Here is an 18,048-nt window from a genome sequence, read left to right as displayed (position 1 = left end):
GGGTTTTGAGCAGTCTTGCATCCTGTCCTAGATTGTTCTACCGACCTATTCCCCTGGAGTATTCACCTTCATCAGAGTGTCGTCTACCGTCTTGAATCAAATCGTGTCGTCCGTTTGGTTCTAGATCCCGCAATTCCAAGCGTTGGACGTCCTCGCTAGATCCTTGGGCAAACGTGCTACGTGTCTCGAAACGTGTTGATCGAGGAACGTATCAGTTGGTATCAGAGCTTTGGTGGAGGTATCTTCCGTTATATCCGTAGTCTTGTCCTAGTTTTCCTTATTTCTCCGCTGCCTTGTTTTAAAAAAAAAAAAAAACGTCACTGTTCATCCGACACTGTTCACCCGCTACTGTTCATCCGACACTGTTCATACGACACTGTTCACGTACTGTTCATCCGAACACAAAAATCTGTTGGTGTGTTATCTCCTTTGTGTTGTGTCTAGTTTGTTGATAATTTCTGTCCACAACTTGTTTCTTGCGTTTGAGTCGTTTGTTGCATCAAAAATTCTGGTTGTTGGTGTTTCAACGTTGCTCCCAAATCTGTCTCGTTAGTTGGTTGTCGCTTGGGCAGCAAGAACAATAACGTGACGGCTGCTAGGGTTTCCTTATCTTGCTAGGGTTATCCTTGCGGCTAGGGTTTTCTACTTGCGGCTAGGATGTCTACTTGCGGCTAGGGTTTCTTTGTACTCACTTGGACACTCTCTCTCCTACCTTTTTAGGAAACTTTCCCAAACTCTCTCATCCATTTTTTTTTGGAAACTTTCCTAAATTCTCTCATCCATTTTTTAGGAAACTTTTCTAAACTCTCTCATCCATTTTTTTTTGGAAACTTTCTTAAAGTCTCTCATCTATTTTTAGGAAACTTTCCTAAATTCTCTCATCCATTTTTTTGGAAACTTTCCTAAATTCTCTCATCCATTTTTAGGAAATTTTCCTAAACTCTCTCATCCATTTTTTTGGAAACTTTCCTATATTCTCTCATCCACTTTAGGAAACTCTCCTATATTCTCTTCCTAGATTTTAGGAACACTCTCCTACACTTTCTCCTATATTTTCTCCTAGTTTTTAGGAACACTTCCCTACACTTTCTCCTACATCTCCGTGATTACTCTTGAGGAAGAAGTTGGTGACATTTATTGGACTTGAGCGGCCTTTCTCAACTACCTAACCCAACAGGTAAAGGTATTTGGTAAGTCCATTAGAGTGAGTAATTGTGAGTGATACACGAGTGTCGAGAGAAAACACGTAAGGGAGCGTGAAAAACAATATCTTCGGTTTTGTTACTAACTTTTGTAGGTTCCCTCATACATTCATGGCGAGTACAAGACGCATAAAAGTTAGCTCACCACATTGGCTTCCTGATCCTAAGGGAGTCAAAGAAGTGGCATTACGTGGTGTAGATGAGCAATTGGACATCGTCAAATCTCAGTTGCTTGGTTGGTTTTATACTCGTTGTGGTGTCAAAGATAAAATCTGTAGCTTGGCCATTGATGGGAGTTGTGAAGTCAACCTTGCAAGTGCTATCATGGTTGAGAAATTAAATCTTCCAACCATTGATCATCTTCAACCATACAAGTTGACGAGCACTCATGGTAATGTTTGGGTTACTAAGTACACACTTGTACCTATTCAAATCGGCAAATATGTGGATGAGGTGTTGTGTGATGTAGTCCCAATTCAAGTGACACATGTGTTGTTGGGCAAAGCATGGATGTCGAGGCGAGAAATTAAATATGACGGACATACTAATAAGTATTCCTTCTTATTTAATAGTCGTCGTCTTGCACTTGTATCACTTACTTATGACCAACTTTTTATTGATCTAGCATGCATGAAAAGTGAGATTGAGCGTTATAGAATGGAGAAAAAGCTAGATGAGGGAATTGTCCCTGAAGAGGTAAAACCCGAGGGAGTTGAAAGTAATGAGATGAAAGGGTCAGCTATTGAACTAGAAAAAGAGATGGAAAAATCTAATGAGATGGGTGGTAAAAAGGAAGAAATGAGAGAAAGTGGGCTGATCTTGAGCAACCCGGTGAAGGCCTATTATTTTCCTAACGAACTTACCTTCGCTTTGTTTAGTGTTTCTACTTTTATACAGATCAAGCAAAGGCAAGTTGAGTTGATCTTAGTGTGTTCCATTCCAAAATCAATTGTAGACTTTGCAAGCCTCCATGGAGTTGGCACTCCAAGAGTTAAACCCCGTTGGTATCCATTCATGGAACAATATCAACTCAAATCAGTCCACACCAAAGGGGAGTTGATTCGAGCTCGTCTTGAAGGGAACACTCCACATTTTGGGGATCGTTGTGTACCAAGGGTTCGTTTAAAGAACAAGTACCTCAATGACCATTATGATTTTCGTCTTGCTCTTAGTCCACATGAAGCTCCAACATCACCAAATCCGCCTTGGTGCCTTGCAAGTGTGTTCGAGCCGGAGTTCGATTTCATGGGATACACTTCATACCACTTTGAGGACCCTTACCTCATGACCACAAACGATCAAGTTGAGCATACATTGAAGATGGTTTGTGAGATTCAAGGTTCGACAAGGGTTATGTTCCAACTTTGCCCATAGGCTTTGCATTGGATGCCATCTGTAGCCATCATATCAAGATTGAGTCGAAGGCATGTAACTCGTCTTGTCACCATTCGTGCTTCAATTTGTGGGCAAATTGCTTTCAAGAGGGGGGGAATGATACGAACAAGAGGAGCCACTGGAGCCATGATACCAACCCTTGTTCGTGTCATTCATTTCCATCCAGATTTGAGGACAAATCCTGCTCAAGTTGAGGGGATTGATGTGTGCACGGACCTTAGCCCAAGTAATGACCCAGTCCGAGTTCCATTGGGCCCAGTCACACGTGCACGAGCCAAGCTCTTCAAAGAATCCCTCCAAGCCCTTGTTCGAATTGTCCAAAACCAACATGGAGTCCATAGAGATATTGAAGGCTTGAAGGATTTTAATCGAGTTATCTACACCATGACCCAAGCCCATGAAGAGTCAAGTGGGCCTCCAAATGAGTTGGCCGAATAGGGCCTTAGGCCTTAGTAGTTATTTAGCAATTGATTAGTGTTTAAGTAAGAGCATGGGCCGGCCCATCTTGTCCCAAGACCATGGGCCGACTTTTCCCTTTCCTAGTCCCTTTAGGGTTTCAGTCACTTTAGCCTATAAATAGGCTTGCTTTGTAAGGTTTTAGGGTTAGACATTTTATCAATAAAGTTTTGCATATTTTCGATTCTTCTTGAGAGAGAGATTCGAAAATATGCAAAACTTTATTGATAAAACGTCTGACCCTAAAACCTTACAAAGCAAGCCTATTTATAGGCTAAAGTGACTGAAATCCTAAAGGGACTAGGAAAGGGAAAAGTCGGCCCATGGTCTTGGGACAAGATGGGCCGGCCCATGCTCTTACTTAAACACTAATCAATTGCTAAATAACTACTAAGGCCTAAGGCCCTATTCGGCCAACTCATTTGGAGGCCCACTTGACTCTTCATGGGCTTGGGTCATGGTGTAGATAACTCGATTAAAATCCTTCAAGCCTTCAATATCTCTATGGACTCCATGTTGGTTTTGGACAATTCGAACAAGGGCTTGGAGGGATTCTTTGAAGAGCTTGGCTCGTGCACGTGTGACTGGGCCCAATGGAACTCGGACTGGGTCATTACTTGGGCTAAGGTCCATGCACACATCAATCCCCTCCACTTGAGCAGGATTTGTCCTCAAATCTGGATGGAAATGAATGACATGAACAAGGGTTGGTATCATGGCTCCAGTGGCTCCTCTTGTTCGTATCAACAAGGACATAAATCAACTGATAACAAATGTGGAAATGAAGTTTACAAAAGACAGATTTGATGGATTTTTGCGGAAAGAACACATCTGAGGCTACGCTTATCGGATTGGTGTGCAACTTATACCATTTCGAAGCTAAGAAGAAGTCCTACAACTTTCATGAAGATCACTTGGTCAAATTTCCAGTGTAACCTAATCAAATTCCCAATTTACAGAGCCAACTTCCAACTATACAGCTAATTAACTGCACTGCACTAGAATGGTCATATCTCAGTCTACCAAGGTCCGTTTAAGGTGTTATTGGAGGCGTTAAAAAGCTAAGACAGAGTACTAAAACTTTCATGTTTTGGCAAATGGCTAAATCAGCACGGATCCTAGTGAATAAACATGATAAACTGGATGAACTGACTAAAACGGAACACTGGAAACATCCTAAAACAGTGAGGGTATTTTGGTCTTTTCACAGGCTACGTTGCTCCGATTGAGCTGACAGTTTGTAGGAACCTATAAAATACCATTCTCTACAACTTTCATGTTTTATTCCAAGCCTAATTCGGCCTCTAACCACACGAACTGAAACCGGACAGAACAGGGTGAAATTTTTCCAGAAATCTGGAATTTCTGGTTTCAATGATAACTTTCTTCATTTCTTGCTTCACTTGCTACCAAAACCCCCTATATAATCTTAGCTACAACATATACTAACCATACATCAAGTATAGGCAGCAATCCATCAAACCCTAATTCATGCAACTAAAAGGAAAATCACCCAAAGCATGATAACAACCATCATTCACCACAATTTTGAGATGCTAAGCTAATTTAAACAAGATCAAGTGTAAGAAATGGGGAAATCGTCATCCTTACCTTGCTTAAGTGTCTTCCAAGAACAACCCCAGCTTTCCCCTTCAAAAATTCACCAACACCTCACTAAACCAACACTCAAAGATAACTTTAATCGGTTTACTTTCTTTGTTTCCTCACTTTGTAGCTCAAATTCAAGATGAAGGAAGGTGGGTTTTGCTCTCTCTTTTCCCCTCTCTTGTCTCGGCCACCAAGAAGGGGAACAGTAGTCCCACATCGAAGGTTGGTTAGGAGTGGCCACGGTACTTAAGTCAGGGGGAGGCTGGCCCTAACAGCTTAAGCTTTTAGGAGCAGTGCGGCTGGATCCCTGGCCCAGGCTACTTGTGGTATCAGAGCCAGGCCTTCGGTGGGGGTGAAAAGTACCCGAGGCAGGATGCGCCAAGAAGGGGAACAGTAGTCCCACATCGAAGGTTGGTTAGGAGTGGCCACGGTACTTAAGTCAGGGGGAGGCTGGCCCTAACAGCTTAAGCTTTTAGGAGCAGTGCGGCTGGATCCCTGGCCCAGGCTACTTGTGGTATCAGAGCCAGGCCTTCGGTGGGGGTAAAAAGTACCCGAGGCAGGATGCGCCAAGAAGGGGAACAGTAGTCCCACATCGAAGGTTGGTTAGGAGTGGCCACGGTACTTAAGTCAGGGGGAGGCTGGCCCTAACAGCTTAAGCTTTTAGGAGCAGTGCGGCTGGATCCCTGGCCCAGGCTACTTGATGCGCCAAGAAGGGGAACAGTAGTCCCACATCGAAGGTTGGTTAGGAGTGGCCACGGTACTTAAGTCAGGGGGAGGCTGGCCCTAACAGCTTAAGCTTTTAGGAGCAGTGCGGCTGGATCCCTGGCCCAGGCTACTTGTGGTATCAGAGCCAGGCCTTCGGTGGGGGTGAAAAGTACCTGAGGCAGGATGCGGCAAGAAGGGGAACAGTAGTCCCACATCGAATGTTGGTTAGGAGTGGCCACGGTACTTAAGTCAGGGGGAGGCTGGCCCTAACAGCTTAAGCTTTTAGGAGCAGTGCGGCTGGATCCCTGGCCCAGGCTATACCAGAGTGTCTGCTTAGATGCCATATCAGGACCATAATTTACTCTTTGAAGGTATTCCCGAACACAACAGCCTCTCTCCTTTGGGCCTTCAAAAGTTCAAGGGACTTTTATCACAAGAACAACTTATGGCAGAGCTATGGACATCTAAACAATCACGCAGTTATGAGGATCTCTCGGCCTTCCCTGGTGAAACTAAAAACTTAGAATTCCATAGGGATAGAAGCAAACTTGGAATTTTATTGATCTTTTCCTCGATGATCCTTTCCAATGAAAACTGGCCTCTATTTATAGAAATAGAATTTGGCCCTTCAGGATAAACGACCCTTCAGAAAAGTAAATAACAAACGACTCTTCGGAAAAGTAAACAACAAACGACTCTTCGGAAAAGTAAACAACAAACGACTCTTCGGAAAAGTAAACAACAAACGACTCTTCAGAAAAGTAAACAACAAACGACTCTTCGGAAAAGTAAACAACAAACGACTCTTCAGAAAAGTAAACGACTTCTTCTACGGGGATTCTTCCATATCAACATCATTCCAGGCCCACTGGTAATCATCATCTGGGGTATCTGATGGTGTGGTAGCTGGATCTGTAATGTTAAGCATTTCAATGTGATGTTGATGTGCCTGTGCATTCCTCCTTCTATTTTCGATGCTTTTCCATTCTGTTCTATTTTTGAATTTATAGGAAGAAACTGTTGAGGATGATGGAAAATCCTGTGATGATCCTGTGTTATGATAAGGGTCTTGGGAATCTTGCATTACAGTGTCATTCATTTTGTCCTGATACTCCTTCTTTGCTCGTTTGATTCTGGTCCAATGACGATGACTTGAGTGGTAGTTCCACGATCCATAGTGACCAGGCCATATTTCAGGAGGAATGCATCTGTTTTCCTGAAATATGTATCTTTGTGCTTCCTCATACTCATCATCAAGGTCTAAAATAGTATGATCCATTTCTTTATAAATTACTGCACTTGGACAGGATTGGACTTGGTTATTTTGCAAATTGCAATGTCTATGGAAATGGAAAATAACATATTTAGACTGAGTTGAAAATAATCCAGACCAATATGTTAATGGTCGAAACCATTGCAGAAAAACTTGAAGGTTTGGATTTAATGGCTGATTAAAGAAAGGTGATTGAAATTCCATAAGAATATGATATTGATGGCAAAGACACCAAAAATACCATAACAATGATTTTGGAAAATCATCATGTCTGGCAATGAAAATTTGACAGAAAGGATATTCAGGATTAGTTCCAAAGGGATTTAAGATTGATCCTCCATATGAACTGAATATTTCAAATTCATATTGATTTCGGATTCTTTCAATATCCTCCTTTTCCCATGGATGAGGAATTTGGTGAATATCTGGGGGTTCAGAACAAACAGGTGAGAACATGAAACAAGGTTGGTCTTGTTGAGGCAAAGGTTCTTTCCTTGAGAAGAAATCAGCAACAATGTTCTTTTTCCCTTTTATGTTTTTGACATCAAAAGAATATTGGGAAAACCATGCTGACCATCTAAGTAACTGAGGATTAGGGACAGTGTTTTGTTTAAAGTGCAGCATCTTAGGAAATGACCCCATATCCATTTCAACCAAGAAATGATGGGATATAAGGAAAAAAGAGAATTTCTTTATACCATTCTTGACTGCAAGGATTTCTTTGAATGTGGAATGATAATGTTGTTCGGAAACCTTGAATTTTCCACTAGCAAATCCACAACAATGCTTTGTTCCCTGTTCATCTTCTTCAAGTAGTACAGCTCCCCAATATTTATCACTGGCATCTGTTTGTAAGATGTTTTTCCCATCTGATGGAATATGAAGTGTAGGAAGATCTTGGAGTGCCTTTTTGAGGATTTGGATTGCTTGGGTTTGTGAAACACCCCATGGTGGAGGTTTCTTTTTAAGCATTTTAGTCAAAGGACTAATGTGCTTAGAAACTTTGGGAATAAATTCCCGGACATAGTTAACAACACCAAGAAATTGTTGGACCTGGGTTTTGGAAAGATTTTCTTCAGGAAAATCCTTAATGGATTGTCCAACATGCTGTTCAGGAGTGCATTTTCCTTTAGCAATTTTCATGCCTAGGAATGAAATTTCTTGCTGAGCTAAAAACATTTTCTTTTCAGAAAGCATGATCCCATATTGCGTAACAAGATGATGAAAATCTTTAAGCAACTCAAGATGTTCTTCAAAAGTATTACTGAAAAGAAGAATATCATCAATGTAAACAAGTGCGGAATGTAAGATAGGCTGAAATATCCTTATCATCGCTTTTTGGAAAAGAGAAGGTGCAGTTTTCAGGCCAAAAGGCATCACCTTCCATTGGAAATGATGATTCGGAATACAAAATCCAGTCTTATGCCTATCTTCAGGATGAATTCCCAATTGCCAGAATCCAGATTTTAAATCAAATTTAGAAAACCATTTTGCCTTGGATATCTGGGAAAAAATAGTAAATCTGTTGGGAATCGGGAATTTATCATCAAGCAGGAAAAGATTAAGAGGCTGGTAATTGATTACCAATCTCATTTTTCCCCTTACCTGTTCAGATCTTTTGTTGACATAAAATGCTTGGCATGCCCATTGAGAATGAGAAATCTCAATTAGTCCAAACTTCAAAAGTTCTTGGCATTCTTGTTCTGCAAGCTTTGTATCATTAGGATTCATTCCAGAATGACTAGCTTTTGTGGGATTGATATCCTCATTTTTCTTAAAATGTAGGCGGATAAAAAACTCAGAATTTTCCCACAAAGGATGATCACATTTTTGTAAAAACTCTTGATGATTTGGGGAGCATGATTCTTGAATGATCTGCTTTTGAAACTGCTGGAGTTGATCCATTTGAACATTTTCTTCTTGTATCAAATACAGCTTTGGGATTTCAATAAAAGGTTTAAAAAACTTTTTTGATTTTATCCCATTTCCTGTAATAAGATACTTGTTTTGTTTGTAAAGATCAAATCCTAACAACAAGTCCTTACCAGTAAAATTTACTCCCAGAAATTTTAAACTTACACAGCAATCAGGGAGAAGTTTGAGAGTGATGGGATTTTTTGTTACAAATCTTGTTTCAAAGAGATTTCCATCAGCTCCTCTAAACTTGTTTACTTCTGGAATCCAATATGAGTCTGGTAAGATATCTTTCCTCATAATGGAAGTATGGGCTCCTGTATCAAAAAATGCAATAAGAGGTATGGGTTTAGAATATTTATCCAATAAGATATGAATAAGGGTTTGTGGATAAACTTCTTCCTCATTTTCCTCTTTATTTGCTAAAGTGATAGGTCCTATGCTTAGAATTTCCTCAGGGACCTGTAAAGCCAAAAGAGTAATGTCAGTTGGCTCCTCTTGTTCAGAGAATTCAGATTCTAAATCAGATATGGGAAAATGAAGTTCATTTTGAATTTCAGAAATTAATTTTACTCCCTTCTGATTCTGAGGACAATTTTTTGCAAAATGTCCAGGCTTTCCACAGATAAAACATTTGTTGCCTTTTGTGCCTCTGAACCTTTTAGACTTTCGTCTAAAATATCTCCATTGCTTTCTGAAAGATTTTCTTGGAAAATTCTTATAGGTCTTGGTAAAGCTTTTGAACTTTTTGAATCTTCTGGATCCTTTTCTTCTCTGGGATGAAGTACAGGCTTGGCACTTTCCCTTGGTTATTAGCTCTGGCTTTTTGCAGGCTTGGTCCAAACAAACATCTCCTTTTAGATATTCTCGAATAACTTTCCTCTTATGACAGAGGTCATCAAGAGATAGGAAAACTGCTTGTTTGATTTGGCCAATGGTGAGATTTAAAACTGATCCATACTTATTATGGATATACATTTCTGCACCATCTGCAAGTGGCTTGGGAAGGGAACTGATATCTGCACCAAGAGAATAGAATAATTTAATCATTTTTTTAAAATGTTTATTTAGATCTCGTCGATCATAAGATAAACATTTTATTTGAAAGAATTCTTTTCTTTTTGCTTCCTGGAATTCTCGGACATTTCCAAGAAATGTGAGATGGAGAATATGAATATTTTCCAGGAAATCTTGTTTGGTTAAAAAGAGCATTTTATCTGCATCTCCAATGGTTGTCCACCAATCCTTGAGGATTCCAGCCAGATGAGCTGTAAAGATTGATAAAATTTCAAAGTGAGATTCTTCTGTTAAATTTTGGGCAAGCATCCAAGCATGGAATTCATGGAACCTTGCTTCCCACTTTTCAGGTGGGATATTATCAATTGTAAACAGAGGTACTCCCTTTGATTTTGGAAAAGTAGCTCGCTGGGTTCGATCAAATGATGTTTCTCCTTCCTCCTCATTGTCATCAGGCTCAACCACTTCTGGTTCTGGATCTGCCATATGAATCTGAGGGGTACTTTCTTCGTCGGATGAGGATTCTAAAGTATCAGTTGTTGATTGTATCGTCATCTGAAGAATTAGAAAGACTGCTTTCTTCGGAGCCTGCATCTTTAGAGGAATTATCATGAAATTCAGTATAGGTTGAAATATATGGAACTGAATCTTCATGAAGTTCATTTAGCACTGTTGACAAGGGATTATCATATACCCTAGTAGCTTCATTTGCTTTCCTTTCCTGTTCAACAGAAAAAGTTGGATTAGTATAGGTACTAAACATTAATGAAGCCGGAGGTTCTTGTTGAGAAGATGACGGCTGTTCAATGGCAGATTGTTTGGCTTTTCTTTCCCTTTCAGCTTGTTCTTTTTCAGCCATTTTCTTTGCTATTTCAGCATCCTTTTGAATTTGTTTATTTTTACGATATTCTCGTAAAGTTGCTGCAATATCAAAAGGTTTGGTAACCTGTGGCTGTGGTGTTGAAAAGTAAAGAGATGGTGATGGAGTTGTAACTTCTCCAAAAGGTGTCGGCCAATTTTGAAGAGGTACTGCACCATACATGGGACCGACTTTAAAAAGAGGTGTGGAAGACCCTACCTCATATGTAGGAACTTGACCTGTGGTTTTCAAGACATGTAGCTGATTTTGGATAAACTTTGTTTCTTTTTCTCTGTTGAGAATAAAATCAGCTAAAGTAGATGGATCAGAGGGCAAGATGTACTTAAGCTCTTGAAGTCTTTTTTCAAAAACTTCAATCATGTGAGACACCTGAGACTGCTGAGTTGAGACCGTAGTATCAATTTGTTCAATCTTGTCTTTGGCCTCTGAGATGTTCTTATGAATGGATATAAGGGCAGTGTTTTGAACAAGAGAGTTCTCAGTTTGCCAATTTAGAACATCTTCTGCAGGATTTGGTCGAACAGTTTCTCCACTTGGTAAAACTGTTGAAGAAGTATTTTGGATCTTTGGAGTATGTCTTGCACCATTCTTATTGAAAGTTTCCAGCTTTGGAAAGTCTGCTTCGCTGAACATAAAGCATTCTTGAATATGGGAAGTTGGAGTTGGAATTAATGGTTCAGGTTTACAGAATGGTTTGGGGGTCCCTTCCTTGTTGGATTCTTTTGCTTCTTTATCCAAAATATCAAGACATTTTTTATAATAAGGATGAAGATCCTTTTTTGAAAAAGGAAAAGGTGTCTTAGGAATTTTTGAAATCCAATCAGAGGGAATTTGGTAACCATTAAACTGACTTCTTTGAGATACAAAGGTATCAGTATCTGGGTCTTGCGGATCTAGATCTGGTTTGCAAGGTCGGGGTTCAACTTGCTTTGATTTCGATCTTTTCTTACAATATAAATCTGGTAAGTCAAAACCAAGAATATTTTCAAGTTGACAGGTGTCACATATATTGCAAACATCAAAATAGATATGACCTGAAATAGGATCTTGAAACCATGAGACTGGGTATCCTTCATTGTCAAAATATTTGATAATATCTTGACTTCGATGTACTTGCTGAAGGTTCTGGGGATGATCATCATGTATTTCCCATTGTTTCTCAAAATCTGAGGGATAATACATAGGTACCTGTGCACACATAATAGAAGGATGAGATTTGGAAATCAAATCTTTAAAATGAGGATGATCAAATGAAATTGATGTTCTCCCTTCTTTGGTATGAGATATCCTTGAATTTGAGGATTCAAGGGGTTCATTTGCTTGAGCATGCAAATCTTCATAGTCTGTAATCCAGTCATTTGGTAATAACTGGATTAAGTCTTGCTTTGAAATTTGCCGGGGAACATGAGTACAAGAGGCACCATTCTTCTCATCAACTCTTATTAAAAGAGCATTTTCTCCTCCTGGAATGGCCAGATCAAGGGCATGATTCTGAACACGATAGACCATCTGGTAATGGAGGGTTGCTGCAATGGCGTCTGACACTTGTTCTGCACCAATAATTTGTACCTGTACTTTAAGAGCTTCAAGCAGATGAGGATCTGCTAAAGATATGTTAAAATTTGGGAAAAGGGTGACAAAAACAGTTTCAGCATTTAATGTAGTTTCAGTTGTTGCAATACAAGCATGCTGGTATTGTTTGAATCTGGTATCCAATAGTGCTAGTCGAGCAACTATTGGGAGTCCTTTCCTCCCATGAAATGATAGGGAAATCCTGATAGCTCCAAAGTGTATATGGGTATAACCTTGCTGTTTCCATTGCATAGGGAAATCATTTGGAATATGCAAAGTTATAAACTGTTCTTTCCTGGTAGCAGGAATTGGATGTTGATCAACCTTTGATGCTTGAATGTATTCTTTAACTCCTTTTGGATGTGATCTTATTAAGGATTTAATAACACGAGTAGGAGAAAAAGATTGTTTACCGTAAGCACTATAAGGATTGATAGTTGGAATAGAGGTAGGATTAACCACCTCTGGTTCAATAGAAACTTCATACAAATAATCTAATTTATTACTATGTACTGTCTTTATTTCTAATCCACTATTAGTAGTAATAGAAGAAAACTTGGAAGAAGAAGAAGAAGCCATAATTTAAACACGAGTAATACTGATACGAGACGCGGAAGCTACTTCGGATCTAGAGGAACACGATGAAGATTTGATTGAGTTGAACCCGAACTTGGACCACTCAAGAACAGATTTAACGGCAGAGGACGCCACAATCAAGTATGTGTGCTTGATTGATAAGTCAAGAACAGCCTAGGATCGACTCTAGGATGTTCAACTTAGCTTTCACAAGCTAAGGGAATTTGCCACAAGGAATGGACGAAATTCTGGAAATTTTATTCAATACTCTCAAAAAACTGCATGTAACATGCGGCTTGAGGCTATTAATAGCCGTGACTAAGACCTAATAAAATGGAAAAATAACAAGGAAAGTTCGGCCAGCCCCTTGGGCCTATACTTGACCGAAAGCTAGCCCAACTAACTATAGATCATAAGCTTCGGGGGCGTTGCCCCCGAACCCCCGACTCGCCCCCTTGGACCCCCAAGCCAGGGGCGCGTCGCCCCCTTGGACCCCCGACTCGCTGACCGGACAGCGAGATCCCCGTACGGCTCAGCGAGGGTACTTAACTGCGGCTCAGCCCGCCGTTTGGAGCTTGAACACTCGCATCTTCAATTGTAAGCAGCATTTTAGTAGTCGTGCAAGGATATTCCAACTCAATTCCTTCAATGCCCGGTTTCTCTTGGGTTTGGATGGCACGTACCAAGGCTTGGAGGTATTCCTTGAATCTTTTAGCTCGTGCTCGTGTCACTAGGCCTTGGGGCACCTTCACAGGGTCTACTTGTACACTTTGGGCCTCGTGCTCAACCGCATCATTCCCCTCCTCTTGAAAAGGATTTGCCCTCAAATCGTACTCGTCCCCTGCAATAAATGGACTTAGATCAGCAACATTGAATGTAGCACTAACAGTATACTCACCAGGCAGATCTAAGCGATATGCGTTGTCGTTGATGCGCTCAATAACTTGAAAAGGCCCATCTCCTCGTGGTGACAGCTTGCTTTGCCGTTGTTTTGGAAACCTCTCCTTGCGCAAATGTAACCAGACCCAATCACCTGGTTCAAAGACAAGCTTGCGCCTGTGCTTGTTAGCTTGTTGGACATATTGGGCCGTCCTCCTCTCGATGTTGGTACGAACCTTGTCATGTAATGATCTCACGAACTCAGCTTTCTTCTTGCCATCTAAGTTCATATGCTCAGAAGAAGGTAATGGCAACAAATCTAAGGGAGTTAAGGGGTTCAAACCATACACAACTTCAAAGGGCGAGAATTGTGTAGCACTATGCACAACCCTATTGTATGCAAACTCAACATGAGGTAGACACTCCTCCCATGACTTGATATTTTTCTTTATGATTGCACGTAGGAGTGTGGATAAAGTCCTATTGACTACTTCAGTTTGTCCGTCCGTTTGAGGATGACTAGAGGTAGAGAACAACAGTTTGGTTCCCAACCGACCCCATAAAGATTTCCAAAAATAGCTCAAAAACTTGACATCTCTATCGGATACTATAGTCCTAGGTATGCCATGCAAACGAACAACCTCTTTAAAGAATAAATCAGCAATGTGTAAAGCGTCATCCGTCTTATGACATGCAATAAAGTGAGCCATTTTGGAGAACCTATCTACCACAACAAATATAGAGTCATGGCCACGCTTTGAACGAGGTAAACCAAGTACGAAATCCATGGAAATGTCAACCCAAGGTTGGTGAGGTATGGGTAAAGGAGTATACAAACCGTTTGGGTTGACCCGAGACTTAGCTTTGTGACACACACCACATCTTTCAACAATCCTCTCCACGTCCTTGCGCATGCGAGGCCAATGGAAGTGTTCCTGCAATACAGCTAATGTCTTGGTGACACCAAAGTGTCCCATTAGTCCACCACTATGTGATTCCTGAATAAGTAAGTCGCGTATGGACCCTCGAGGAATGCACAGCTTGGTAAGATAAAATAAGAACCCATCATGTACAAAGAACTTTTCAAAGTCAGATTTTCCCCAATTCGCATAAGCGTTGGCAAAATCCAAGTCATCCTTATACAACTCCTTCATGAGCTCAAAGCCTAGGAGTTTAGCATCTAAGGCAGTGAGCAAAATGTGTCTCCGAGATAAAGCGTCAGCTACTACATTAGACTTACCTGTTTTGTATTTGATGACGTATGGAAAAGACTCGATGAAAGCTACCCATCGGGCATGCCGTTTGCTCAGCTTTTGTTGTCCTTTTAGGTGCTTGAGAGACTCATGGTCAGTTTTGATGACGAATTCCCGGGCACGTAGGTAGTGTTGCCATGTCTCCAAAGCACGTACGAGGGCAAACATCTCCTTGTCATAAGTTGAATAGTTGAGGACCGCGCCATTTAATTTCTCACTAAAGTAGGCAATCGGTCTCCCTCCTTGCATGAGTACGGCTCCTACTCCTACACCTGATGCATCACATTCCACTTCAAAAGTGAGATCAAAGTTAGGTATTGCAAGGAGTGGTGCATGTGTGAGTTTGTGTTTCAGCAATTGGAAAGCCTTATCTTGGGCTTCCCCCCAAAAGAACTTCTCGTTCTTCTTTATGACCGTGGTAAGAGGTGCAGCAATGGTGCTAAAATCCTTCACAAAACGACGGTAGAAGCTTGCTAATCCATGAAAGCTGCGCACATCACTTACAGAAGTAGGTGCTGGCCACTCTTGGATGGATTTAATCTTCTCTTCATCTACATGAATGCCCTGCGCACTTACAACATATCCTAGAAACACAACACGATCAGTGCAAAATGTGCACTTCTTAAGGTTGGCATATAGCCTTTCCCTTCGAAGTACTGCAAAGATGGCTTTGAGGTGCTCAAGGTGTTCCTCTAAGCTTCTACTATAAATCAGAATATCATCAAAGTAAACCACTACAAATTTCCCAAGAAAAGGTCTCAAAACATGGTTCATCAAACGCATGAAGGTACTAGGTGCATTAGTTAAGCCAAATGGCATTACTAACCACTCGTATAGACCATGTTTAGTTTTGAAAGCGGTTTTCCACTCATCTCCCTCTTTCATTCTTATTTGGTGGTAACCACTTTTCAAATCAATTTTAGTGAATAATGGCACCATGCAATTCATCTAACATATCATCTAACCTAGGGATAGGGTGACGATATTTTACCGTGATTGCATTGACTGCTCGACAGTCGGTGCACATTCTCCACGCTCCATCTTTCTTTGGCACGAGAATCACTGGTACAGCGCATGGACTTAGACTTTCTCTAGCCCAACCTTTCCTTAGCAATTCCTCCACTTGCCTTTGCAATTCCTTTGTTTCCTCAGGACCCATTCTATAGGCTGGTTTGTTAGGCAATGGTGCTCCAGGAATGAGATCGATTTGGTGCTCGATTCCCCTTAGCGGTGGTAGTCCATCAGGTACATCCTCAGGAAATATGTCCTCAAATTCCTGCAAGAGATGTAACATAGTAGAAGGCAAGGAGTCAGTAGGTATGGATGAATTGACCAACTCTTCTTTGCACACAAGCATAAGTAAGAGTTGGTTGGAAGACAAAGCTCGCCTTACATCTTTGGCTTTTGCTAGCAAGCTTAGCTTCCCCTTATTTTCTTCTCTCATAGCCGACCCACTTGTTGTCTTTTTCTTCCCTAGGGGTTCGGCCCTACTCTCTCCTTTTTCTTCCTCACTTTTCTCTCGCTTTTTCCTCTCAAGTTCTAGCTCATACTCCTTTTGGAGCCTCATTTGATCTTCATACACTTGTTTTGGGGTGAGAGGTACAAGTGTCACCTTTCTATTGCAATGAGTAAAGACATATTTATTAGCTCTTCCCTTGAATTCGACATCGCGATCATATTGCCAAGGCCGGCCAAGAATTAGGTGACTTGCTTGCATTGGCACGACATCACAAGTAACCTCGTCTTCATACTTGCCAATTCGGAATGACACTTTTACTTGTCTAAACACACGGACTTCTCCTTCATTGTTCAGCCATTGAAGGCGATAAGGTCTTGGATGTTTGATAACTTGGAGCCCTAGCATTTCTACCATGAGTAGACTAGCGACATTGGCACAACTCCCACTATCAATAAAAACACTACACACCTTATCCTTGATATGACACCTTGTGTAGAAAAGGTTGTCCCGTTGTACCTCCAGTTCCTCCTCTTTGGCGCGGGTAGTGAGGACCTTTCGAACCACTAGGCATCCAATCTCCTCATGCGTAGGTATCTCCTCACTCGATTCATTCTCTTCCTCTTCTAGAGGTGGTATCCCCTCGTACTCCTCTTCCTCATCTGATACAATTTCCCCATTTGGCAACATCAGCATGGTCCTTTGGCTGGGGCATTGAGAAGCGATATGGCCAAATCCTTGACACTTAAAACACTTGGTGTCTCGACCACGCGGTTTGGTAGCTGCATTATTAGCCTTAAAGTCAGGCTTGGGCACTGCCTTGGAAGGGAGGTTATTCGGCCTTGGAGGGTAAGAAGGAGCTGCGGCTTTCTCCTCCCTTTTTGGTTGAGAAGTACGCCAATTTCCAGCTTGATAAGTAGTGCTTTGTCGCACAGTACCCCTCTTCTTGAGGCGCCGTTCAATTGTAACCGCCTTCTCGAGCATTTCATTCATGTCGAGGTAGTGTTGGAGTTCCACTACTTCGGCAATCTCGGGCCTCAATCCATGTAGAAAACGAGCCATAGTGGCCTCTCCATCTTCACGCAAATCCGCCTTCATGATGGCCATTTCCATCTCCTTATAATAATCCTCAACTGACATGGACCCTTGGTTGAGAGCTTTGCAGCCGACGGTGTAGATCTCGACTATAGTAGCTCGGAACGAACCTTTTTCTCATCAGACTCCTCATTTCCTCCCAAGTTTCCACAGGTCTCTCACGATTTCTCCTTCGGCTTAGCCTAAGTTGGTCCCACCAAATGGAGGCGTAGTCAGTGAATTCTACGGCTGCTAGTTTCACCTTTTGCTCCTCCGTATAGGTGTGGCATTCATAGACTAACTCAATTTTCCGTTCCCACTCCAAGTACGCCTCGGGGTCCGACTTGCCTTGGAATGAGGGAATCTTGAGTTTGACACCTTTAATGGTGTCATCTCCTCGACGTTGGAACCTTTGATCATTTTGGTACCTTCCCTCAAACGCTTCCTCTTCATCGTTTGAGTATGCAGATTCTTTGCCCTTACTCGGGGTAGGTGGAGGTCTCGAGTTCTCCAACTGATCAATTCGATCATGCAATGGTTCAATTTCATTCTTAAGCAATCGCTTGAACTCCCCCATCATGGCTTCCAACTGTAGTTTGATGTCCATGGTTTGGCTACCCACTCCACTAGACATATTTAGTTCACCTGCAAAACAAATAAACAAAAACGAGTTCCTCTCTCTCTTTTTTTTTTTTTTTTTTTTAAATACGATGTATAGGTCACTCACACTCGTGTTTCACTCAAGTGTATCACTCTCTAATAATCTTACCAAGCAATTCCTTGGCTTG

The 18,048-nt window shown here is 41.4% G+C and overlaps 1 long non-coding RNA gene across 1 annotated transcript; it reads right to left on the bottom strand.

Moving 5' to 3' along the window:
- Window positions 1-15,471: 15,471 nt before the first annotated feature.
- LOC140005765 (uncharacterized) lies at window positions 15,472-16,175 on the bottom strand. Its single transcript, XR_011813333.1, has 2 exons — window positions 16,124-16,175; window positions 15,472-16,006 (listed from the first exon to the last, which is right to left on the bottom strand). It is a non-coding gene; the product is annotated as an uncharacterized lncRNA (long non-coding RNA).
- Between the last annotated feature and the right edge of the window lie 1,873 nt (window positions 16,176-18,048).

The sequence above is a fragment of the Coffea arabica genome, chromosome 4e (assembly GCF_036785885.1).
Source record: "Coffea arabica cultivar ET-39 chromosome 4e, Coffea Arabica ET-39 HiFi, whole genome shotgun sequence".
Lineage (NCBI taxonomy): Eukaryota > Viridiplantae > Streptophyta > Magnoliopsida > Gentianales > Rubiaceae > Coffea > Coffea arabica.
Note: the sequence above shows the minus strand (reverse complement) of the source record. Positions and strands in the feature narration are given on the sequence as shown.